The 11348-nt window shown below is 43.4% G+C and overlaps 1 long non-coding RNA gene across 3 annotated transcripts in view; it reads right to left on the minus strand.

Moving 5' to 3' along the window:
- The window catches only part of LOC148397603 (uncharacterized), a 28117-nt gene that overhangs the window by 14622 nt on the left and 2147 nt on the right, over positions 1–11348 (minus strand). For all 3 annotated transcript variants that reach the window (XR_015858524.1, XR_015858523.1, XR_015858522.1), the window contains exon 3: positions 10362–10505. This is a non-coding gene — a long non-coding RNA (uncharacterized LOC148397603). The remainder of the gene's footprint in view (positions 1–10361; positions 10506–11348) is intronic.

Here is an 11348-nt window from a genome sequence, read left to right on the forward strand (position 1 = left end):
ATTTAGACAAAATGTATTTTGTGTAGCGCAGATATTTACGAGGGGGCTTTGGAGTGTTTTGGTCTTCTTTTACAACACTGACACATGGCAATAAGATGTTGGCCCGTTTGAAGTCGCACATCTGCCCGCCAGCGGAAACGCGCAAAATCTCGCGTGCCTCTTTGATTGTTACATTGGAGATATCATATGTGTATGTGTGTATATGTGTGCGTGTGTGTGTGCGCTACCAGGCCGGCTGCTGCGAGCTTGTAAAAGACTGGAAGATGGGGATTCCACATGCTTATCCAAGGAGATAATAAACAAAAGGGGGGGACGGGTGATATATTGGGCACATGTGGGCTCTTGGAAGGATGAAGGGCTGGGGTGGGGGTGGAGGGGAGTGGAGAGGGGGCCGGTGGTTGGATACTTGAGGGGTATCCGAGAACAAGATGAGTTCAGTAGATCACATCATCTGACATGAAGAGATTCCCACCCTGGCCACACCCTCCTCCCCAAATGGGGAGCTGCTTCTTAAATGAATGGACGCAGTAAAGGAAATATTGGCATTTACGCTCATTTTCACCACTAATAGATCTGCTAAAAGTGGAGCAGAAATTTCTCAGCAAGAAAAAAAAGGACATTCTGGAAAACTGCAAAGAGTAAATAAAAAGTTTTGATTGCGCTGACTCAAGATTTAGAAGCAAAAGGGTGACATTTGGGGACAGTCGGGAGCCCTGAATTTTCAAATTTAAATAGGGTAGGGTTGAAAAATAAGGTTTCAAAGTCTACCCAGGGTTTCAAAAAACAGGGTTAGGGTTTTAATTTAGGGTTTAATAGAAGTAAGTTTAGATTTTCACAAACGTTCGGCTTTTAACAAACAAGTTCATCATAATAATTCAAGTAAATTGAATTTTATTTATTCCTGGAAATGGCGTGTGGACTCGGAGGGGGTTAAAAAAACGTGTTTTTTGTTACAACTGTGATTTGTTTTGATAACATGCCATTAAGCGCCAGGACCAACCCGCTGACGGGACTCCGCGGCGTCGGCGCCACCGCCGCCTTCCCTTCCCTTCGAAAACGCGAGCGAGCGTCGCCATTGGCCGCCTGCACCACGCAAACACAAAACGTTGTCTACATATCAAATATTACATACTATACATATTTAGGAGATGATGTCGAAAGATGTGATCATATCATCAGATTAATAAAATATATAGAATATGGAAGAAAAGGTAAAAATAAGAACACAAAAATGAAACAAATTCAAATGAATTAGTAAATGAAATAGTAAAAATACATAAATACAAGTTAAAATATATGAAATAAAATAATATAAAAAATGACTAAACTAAAAAACATGAATGAAATAAAAATACCCTAAATTAAGAATAAATCAAACAAATCAGATACTAAAATAAACATTAAAACAAACAATTCAATCATGAAATATAAAATACTGAAACAAAAACCACCCAAAGTACCCGAATAAATCAATAAAAACATTAGAGATAAAACACAAGCTAAATAAAATAAGATTAGGGTGAGCATAACAAAAACTCAAAAATGAATACAAGAAGCTGTTTTCCGAGCAGAGAGGGCAAAAACTCAAAAATAAAAATGGCTTGCCAATACTGAAACAGGTTTGTAAAGAAGAATAATTTCTCTCAATAAATCATTGTGAGCCACCTTTGCCCCTTGCCAAACCTGGCACCACACACGAACATTTCCACACATATTTGGATGGTGAGACAAGAAGTGCAGACGTTCACATTTAATTTAAGAGGTGTCACAAAAATATGCGGATCTACCTCTGCCGTCGGGCGCCCAAAAGTATTTTTAATATATCCACCCACCCAAGTAGCTCAATAAGACAACCCAAGCGCTCATAACACTTGCAGGCGTACATACATTCTTTATCCTCTTCGAAGAATGGCTTCATTTGATCCGAATGTATTATGCTGCCCCCTGTGGCAAAGTGACAAAAACACACGCAAAGTGTTGTGGAATTTCTGGATGATTGAAAATAAGACGGGTAGATTATCGGCGACGGCGCGAGGGAGCAGCGACAGTTTGGCTGCTTGAATTGTTTCCACGACAGCGGCGTTTGTCTCCCGACTGTACGTTGAAAATCACGAGGAGTGAGTCATGTGTTGAGTACAAACACACTCTGCTGGCATTAGGTCACCCTGTTTGTCCACAAGTTTACCCGCTGAGGAATTCACAATTGAACGGAACCATATTGTTTCTATTATAGTATCTCGAAATCACCCAAAAAAAAAAAAAAAAAGCACGAACTGGAAATTGTTTTGGGGCTACATTTCAACAGTAGCGGTTGACGTCTGCTAAATAGATAGCGCTTGTGTTTGTTTTTGGCTTTTGTTTTTGCGTACACAGCTTTGAGAGGTCAACGAGCCTGTGACACCTGTCTGGCTAAACAACAACAAAAACAACACACTGCTCCTGTGCATGCTCAACTTTGTCACCCGACACCGCAGCAAAAAGAAACAAATGTGTGCTGATCGTTAAGTAGCATTTCATACAAAAAAAAAACCCGATCACTGTTAGCCAAAACGAAAGCGGACTTAGAGTTACCGCAAAGATATTGCGATAGCTTCGCTTTCACGGAGGACTGCAAAAATTGGAGAATATGAAACTGTTGAGTGGCTGAAATTCTGAGGATTTTAAAAAATTCACAAAATCTCGAAAGAATCGAAAACAATTATTGATGAATTTGATAACCAACAATAAAAAACGCTTAAAACACAAGAGCCAATAGAAAACGTCTGGCCGTGAACCCACTATTCGGCACCCCGTGACCTTATGTTGTCACGGTGACAATAAAGTAAACCGTTAACATCCCCAAACAGCGCGGCATGAAGTTATCGTTTGCGCGTAAAGGCGGCTAATTCCGCTAGCGGCGGGCAGCCAATTCCCATGAAATGGGCCCGATATTCCTTTCATTTGTTCTCCGCCCCCACAATTAGTCTCGGTCGGGGAGGGGTGGTGGGCGATCAAAGGGGGTGGGGGTGGGGGCGCTTCGCCACTCGCATGTGCACTGACGTCCTCAAAGCAGAATGAAATATGAAATATCCAGTTTCTCGCTTGTAAAAGCGAATCTCGGGGAACGGGAGGCGTTTCACACGGCTAATACGAAACATTCGCCGCTCGCTGTATGCCGTGCCAAGTAATAGAGTACAAATATTATTTTTGGGTTTTGGATTATTTTTACTTTTATTTACTATATTTGAAAACATACAGTGTTTTGAATACAAAACATAGATTTGCCTTATAAAGTCAGTTTAGCTTAATGCTAACAAACAATACAAAACACCTTAGGCTGGCTAACAAATAGCATCGATACTATTTACAATGTGTGCACTGAAGTATTTTTGCCACTTCTGTAACTTGTTGTTAGTTTCTCAGCTTTTAGGGGGGAAAAGTGTCAAAGCAAACGATGCTGTGGCGTAAGACATCTGTACTCGCATCAATTACGACTTCTGCCGACTGACATTTATGGCTTTCGCCGATGAAGGCCAGTTCTCAGGCCAGTTCTCAGGCCTCGGCAGATGTTCAACCTCAAGGGTCCCCAAACCTTGAAATGTCGCCATTCACATAACCACTTGATTTCTTGAAAGAATTCAAATTAAAACATTTTTTTAGGGACATCTTTTGGACATTTTTTTTAAAATAAAATTTCTGTAACTTGTATGTATAGCCGATATTAAGAAAAAGTACGTATTGTAACTATGTGTTAAATTTTGAAAAAATATTTTATATTTATTTTTATTTTTTTTTGTGTTTGGGCCTACCCAAATTTGTACATAGCTGTATTTTTGGTGGCTGTTGATGAGAAGCAACTTAAACAAAGCGGCAACAATGTTGCGCTAATGACGGCGTAAATGCGACACAGGTGCCGGCGCATCGTTGTAGCAGTCCACCGCTTGCAAATCAATCGCTCGCTGTCAGACGGAAGATTCCAGAGTGTGAAACGACACCTTGACTTGAGGGAAAACACTTGTGATGTCTCCCAGTTGTTGCCAGCATCCCGTCCCCCCCCGCACCCCCATGATGACCACATGGTGACCCCCTTCCAAGTCACCTGCTATTGGAACCGTGGCTAACCTGCCATCCCCGGCGGAAAATCTGCCGCCTCTTTGGACCCATTTTTTTTCCACTGGATGGCAAAGCTTCTAAAGTTCTGACAAGTTCTGACTAAATTAAGATCCACTCAATTTAACATTACTATAATATTACAAGATGGCGTCAAAGCACTACTTTAGTCTAAATTGAGCGAGGGAGGGTGGCAGTTGCCTCCCCTCTGACAAAACACACAGAAGAATAAAGTATCTGTCTTTGGTATGTTCAAATAGCAGGTTGTCAATCAAACAGCGGGGAGGCGGAGCCACATTTACGCACTACCATCTCGCAGGCACAACGTGTACGTAAAATGCCCGCCATCTTTCTCTCATTTACGCCTCTTATAGAACGAGGACGGTGCAAGCTATAAATCAACTCGCAAATCTTCATAAGACTTTTTTTTTTTTTTCTCCCTGCACTGGGTCTATTCACGTCTGCTCGGCAACTTTGAACTTTATGACCTTAATGTTGTCTGACTTTAATTTCAGGTGATGTTTTATTTCTCAAATGTATGTGAACTCAAGTCGCATGAGCAACACAGAAGAGTGTTGAACTCCCCAAAGTGAGCCATCTTTGTGCTGCCGTGAGAGACATGAGGGTATTTGGGGATGAATGCCAGCGATGGGCGACTGTTATAAAGCAGCAGAACATATTTGAACAATGGGGGCAGAAACGTTTTTTTTTTTTGCCGTGCGGGGCTTTCGTATTTAAACGAGAACGTGTTAACGTTTTGATGGACGGCTGCGATCTTATCGTGCTGGCCGCGCTTTGAAGGCGGTCCCGGGTAGATGGCGACCCAGGGATGCGAGTCGTCCAGCGCCCACACCTGCGGCGGCCATGTTGTTTTGATTCCCCATCGAGGTCGTCTCGGGCCATGATTGACCAGACAGGCTCGTGGGAAAAAAGGGGAACGGAGATCTGATCTGACATCAAAATAAATGAATGAGTAACATGTTCATGTACGCTTTTGGAAAAATTCAAGCAGTTGGCCCACAAATGAGCGGTGGCGGCGGAATGTCTGATGTAAATGGGCGCTTGCCGCGTTATTGGGCACGCCCAGGTTACCCGTTACGTAACACCACCAAGTTCAAAAGCGCCGAGTTGAACGTTCAAAAATAACAAAAGTGTCCTTGAAAGCATAGAAAGTTGTTTAAAAAGGCATCCAATAACTTTTTTTTTTCCATAGGAAATGATGGGGGGGGGGGGGGGGGGGGAGTCATCATCCCCTTGGAAAATACCTCGTCGCTACCTCCCTTTCCTTCTCTACTTGCTTCCTCGTGATGTCATCTTCATATCTTGGACACTTGCATTTTTTATTTTTTTTTCCAAAAGAAAATCTCGATACCTGGAGCGCCTTCAAACGACAAAATACCTGTTCCATCTGGCGGAGGCCAAGTTATTTACGACAACCTCGATTTTTTGTTGTTTTTATTACATTCAAAGCCTCGAATTACCGCACCATTCATCCTGATGCTCACACGCCGTCCTCGGGAGGCGTTGCTATTTTTACTCAAATAAGAAGAGAACCATCTCTTCTGCTTTGGAAACGGGGGCCGACATGCCTGGAATTGTCGCGCTGATGCCTTTTCCAGAGAACAGCTGGGATAAGTTTGTTCAGGCAAATTGCTGGGCGCCCAAAGAAGTCCCTCAGTGAAATGTAGACAGGACCCTGGACCCCGGCCATCGGGAGGGGGGGACACACCTTACGAACGCAGCGGTTTAATTAGGTTGGTAAATGTCAAGGATAGATGACAGGTTCTCTTTGGTGTCATCCATCGTGGGACCCCAGTGGGCGGACCTGGTGCTCCGCACATGTGGAGCAACCCCCGCATTTCTGACTAAATAAGTCATTCTGCGTTTTTGGCAACGTCCAGCTGGAGATACGATACAGCTGAAGCGCTACATTGTGCTGCCCCTCGAGTCGGACAACCTGGAGATCAAATTCAAATCTCCTGGGGGGGGGATCAGTGGTCAATAGAATAGTCCAAATCCCTCAAGATCTCTGCAAGTCTCATGAGATTTCCTGTGTTTAATTGGACAGTCGTCCCCCGCTATTGGCTAGCATACGGGGACTGACCAGCCAATGAGAGAATCCACATCTAATTGATATCATTTGATATACAGTACAGTATTTGATATTACTCCCAAAATACGATTTAAAAAAAAAAAAAGTAACAATGAAATATCTAATCTTAAAAATACAGGAAAAAATCTTATCTTAACATATATACATAAAAATATAATAATATTTTTTAATATTGGTCATGATGGACCTAATGTGATATATTGATAATATGTAAATATTATAATATTATTCAAATACAGACATTGTCTGTAAGGAATGAATTTTTACAGAGACAACATTTTAGAAAAAAAGACAAAATTCTACGTCCATTCTGGAATATCTAAGAAGCGAACACGGCAGGAAGCTCAGCGGCGCCTTTGATACCAAATGACCGGAAGCGACTTTGCGCTACTTTTGCCCATTTTCCCACTTGAGCGCTCCGCTCCGCTGGGACTTAACGGGAAACAGGTGGACATCTTTAAGGCCATGCGAAAACAGCCCAAAAAGCATAACAAGGCCCCTGTGGCTTCCCCATAAGTGTGCCCTCATTTACCATATGTAGCCGCATATATCAAGCATATAATCACTAACGAGCGGTTCACGGGGAGGTCGCGCGCGAGCCCTTGGAGCCCGGCTCTGGGATCGTTTGCTTTCCCCTGAAAACCACAAGAGAGCCGGCCTGAGCAAATGTTATGCTTTGCATGTTTCACAGAGCTCAGTGGCCACGATTTCCTTTCACTAGCAATGACAAATCAAGACGGTGGATAGAGTTGCCACTAATGGCTTATCCTCTGTGGCTTCCTTTCTTGTTTTTTTTTTTTTCTTTTTTAAAGGAAATTTCCCTTACCGTGCCAAGCGATTCAACATGCATGACCTGACGTGTTGGGATTGAGCTTTTATAAAAAAAAAATGATGACATCCTCATTGTTTCGCATCATTGGGCTGCCCGGTAACAAACGGCCCGCGAACCGCTGATTGGTTGCTTACACGAATGACATCATCGAATATAAACAGTTTTGATTCCACTTTCTCCTTCAATTGTTGCCGTGTGTGCTTTGGCCAACACGGGCAATAGAACGCTTGTTAAAGTCTTGCGGCGAAATTAGGTCATTTCGGTAACCGCAAACTCAGAATGGCAGTACTATAAAATAAATGACTCTACAGTATACAATATTCCAATTTACATGAAAAACAAGTACTGAAGTGCGGCAAGAGTAGACGTTTTGCTTGACCGAGCAAGACGCGCCAATTCACGTTTCCATCTTGCCGTTGATGCGTGCGCTGAGCTTGATTGATTCCTTGTTTTTCTAGCCAAGTGCACTCCGGCGGCCCAACAGGTCGACACAAGCTACTTTCATGCGGACGGGCGACCTCGCCCTGCTAGAAAAACTGCCAGCGCTCGACATCTCCGACAGGACGGCTTATTTTGGTTTTCTTTTTTCTTGTTGTTGCCAAAAAAAAAGCTCGTTACGTGCTTCTCTGACATGTTTCATTCTCACCCGCACAATAGCGACAGTGAAAGACGAAATGATCCCCGCCGCTCATTCATCACGGGGCCCGAGCTATTCGCGTCGTTCGGGTCGATAAGCGCCCGTCTGAAACCGGAGCCGATTTCTTGCTAAATTCCGCCATTAGTCACAGGCCCGTGTTTCGGGGATTAGCCAATCCCTTCGAGAGCGCTGGGCCAATTGTCGTCTGGAGCAGCAGCGTGTTTAAGTAGTGTTTGTTTAGGGAGCATTTCTTTAAAGTGGTGTCATGCTTTTAGAGGGGATTGGCCGGCTGTAAAATTCCGGGGCCCTTTGAGGTTTGCAGTCATCCGAGCACAAAAAGGAGCACGCGGGGGCGAGTGGGAAACAGTACAGTAGGTTTCAAGGCGTCTAATGGTTACTTTGTGCGTGGATTGACTTGTTGCAGGGACGCTTAGCGGCGACGCGATCGCCTTTCCGCAACAAAGTGAGCCGTTCAAGGCGGTGCTTGGAATACGAATGGAGTCGACCGCAGCAGATTCGGGAATTGGCATACGATACCTTTCTATTAAACTACCCTCAATTCCCATGGAAGCATTGCAATCTGGAATTTTCCCCCACTTGGCCATTTTGAATTCCAATAAAAAAACTGGACTAAACTTTCGATTTTTTTTTTTTTCCTAGCTTAGAAGTAGCAACCTGACGTGGCATCACATCTGTATTGATGCGCGCCGATCCAGACGTGTACATGAGGTCACACACTTCACGGCTCATCTGCCGTGGTCACCTTAGCTTTTTCCCTCCTCGACCGCCATTTGTTATTCCTCATGAAAGGGAAGCCCCGGGTAGATTTACGGGGCAGGTGCTCCTCGGCACGCCTCCCGTCGCCGAGCGTTCCCGCGGGAGCGCTGTCTGGTCGGCCGAGCGACTTTCTCCGACTCGTCTGCCTGAGATCTTTTTCCAAGATGGAGCAGGGGTCAGGCGGGAGGCCGGGGGAAGAGAGGAAGCGCTGTCAGGAGGAAACCCGCCTTTGTAGTTGCCTGTGCTGCAGGTGTTCTGCCATTCATTGTTAAAGCGTGCTGTTTAATATTACCGTCCCGGGCCGCCGCGATCCTACGCCTGAGAGAAATATGGACTGTCGGGAGAACACAAGAGCGCACATGTTGATTTAGCGTAGCATGTGCCTAGCATCCTGCGGGCTCTCGACAGGAAATCTGCAACAATTTCGAAGCTAATCGCCGGCATGTGAGGCGACATTGTTTTAACATGCCGTAGATGAGACAATACTGTATAAGCATCGTTGACATGCTCAGAGACTTTACAAAGAGGTTTTTATTCCTATAAGTTAGAATTCATGTGTTAAAATTAGCGCTTTATGTGGCAACCCGACCATAAGCCTCAACATGGATAATTTGGAGGTCTGAGTTAACGTTTTTTTGTGGCAACTCTATCCCTAACCTCAACCCAAACCATAACCCCAACCACTAAAATTACCGCTAGTTATTAGCTTAATGCTAACACCAACACAATTCTTCAGTTCTAGAGGCTTTATACTCATTTTCACTTAGCTGTAGAATAGATTTTAAAATTTAGCTGCTGGCCAATGAATCAATGAACGGTTAGGCTCAAGAATAAATGAAAGAAATGCTAATTGAATATCGGTCTCATGTTGCTAGGCAGAATTGGCAGGGCTCAATCACAAGTGCCCCGATGACCAATGAAAAAAAATGCTCCACGCAACAGCAAAGGAGCTCATTGCTGAAAAGAGGTTTTGCATATTCCTCAAACAACTCACAAGATTTGTGATCACCATCTGCTTAACATGGTGGGGCACTGCACTTCTTGCCCCTCCTGCAAGCGTGTCAGCCGAACAAGAGCCAAGACTCTGTGATTGAGTTGTGTCTTTGCCTGGACTATGACCATAACATCATAAAACACACAAATGGAGAACATTTTTTCTTTTTTCCCCCCTAACTTGCGTGATTTTCCAACTTTTTGAACGCGCATATGTTTCGGGCTTGTCACAGTGGATACCTGCCTGCGCACAGGCGCATCCGGCATCTGTGAGCCGTTAACACCGCTTCATCTTCGACTCGTCCGCACAGCGAGAGCGTAAAAGAAAAAGGTACGACGGCTCCATCTGCAAGTCATATGTTCGCCGTTAAGCGTGTTCCCGGACAAAATGTGTTTTGCCTTCCGTTCCTTGTTGAATTAGTGCAACGATGGAATGCGAGTGGTGGGAAGTAGCAAAGTGTACGTACTTTGTTACTGTTCTCACTTGAGTGTTTATATTTATGATGTCTTGCTTACTTTCACAAAACAGGCTTGTTACTTTGACACGCACCAACAATAACACAATTAAAATAGGTCGTAAAAAGAGAACTGTAAACACCATGGTTTAGTTTTGTTTTTTTTTGACTCATTGAGATTGTAGAAAAACTAGTCCAGTGCTAGCTTGCGCTGCCATTCTTTTCATACTGCAATTATCAAAACGGGTATTGCATATAATTAATAAGGAAAAAATCATTTTTACTTGTGTACTCAAGTACATTTCAGGGCGTGTACATGTCCACAAATTCAGTATTTTGATTTCACTGGTGTTTTTATCCACAAGTAGCAATCTGAACTTCTACTTACGAACAAAGTGCGAGTACTATTGCCACCTCTGATGGTAAGCTGAGGCATGTTGTGACTAATGGTTTGTTTCCACTCACCGCCATATTCTGGGATGCTGCGCTTTGAACGCCAGAGCCTCGGGATCACCCACGGAAAGTCTCTTGTTGTGATGGATCCGAGCAGATGCGTCACAGCCACGCATTAAGATCAATTGCCAGGTCAAATGCTTCCTGTTCTTTGACCTGATGGGAAGGAAAGGAGTGTTGAAGTGGAATGAAGATGTGAAAACACCATCTCTCAGCATTTGCAAAATAATCAGGAAGTAAATTAAACTTTTCATTCATTTTTCAATGATTAAACTTTGATTGCCTCACAATGTTGTGTTGTTGATTATTAAAAGTGGTGTTGAGGGTAGTTTTTGTACTCAGACTGTTTCCACGGTCGGACAAGTAAACAATGTTGTCAACTGTGGTTCTGCTCGCTTGTCAAGTCTTCCTCCTATGCACAAACATCCACTTGGCCATCTGCCCCAGCCATAAAAAAGTGCACCACAAGGTTAGTCGTGGTCATTCAAATGGCAATGAAGAAAAAAAAAAAAAAGCTTCACCACCAATTGTGGCTCATCTCTAAATAAATGAGGGCCGCACCCTTGTTTGCGTACACCTGCAGACGACCAGTGTGTTTTGTGTGTGTGAACATATGAAAAATACATAATTAATAAAAAAAATACATGAATGTTTGTTGACATTGAACATTAGAAACAAGAACAAAATATTGGGTAGAAAATGCACAAATATTTGATACACATAATATAAACGTGGAAAAGTATTCCGATGACATGTACAGGATGCAAATATAACAAAATACAGAATACACAAAAATGCAAGGGGGTCATGCTAAAATCTGAAATGGATTTAAAGGTAAAGTACTTCATGCCTATTCAGTATAGACAATATTTAATTGGATTCTTATATGATGTTGAGAGGGGGTGAACGGTCGTGCCACTGGGCTTTTGTGAGCGTGACGGCCTTTGAAGAGGTTTGGTATTTAAATAAATTGTCACGCCACTGACTGGTCCACTGGAG

The sequence above is a fragment of the Syngnathus floridae genome, chromosome 5 (assembly GCF_059516105.1).
Source record: "Syngnathus floridae isolate MCC-2025c chromosome 5, RoL_Sflo_1.0, whole genome shotgun sequence".
NCBI classification, from domain to species: Eukaryota; Metazoa; Chordata; class Actinopteri; order Syngnathiformes; family Syngnathidae; genus Syngnathus; species Syngnathus floridae.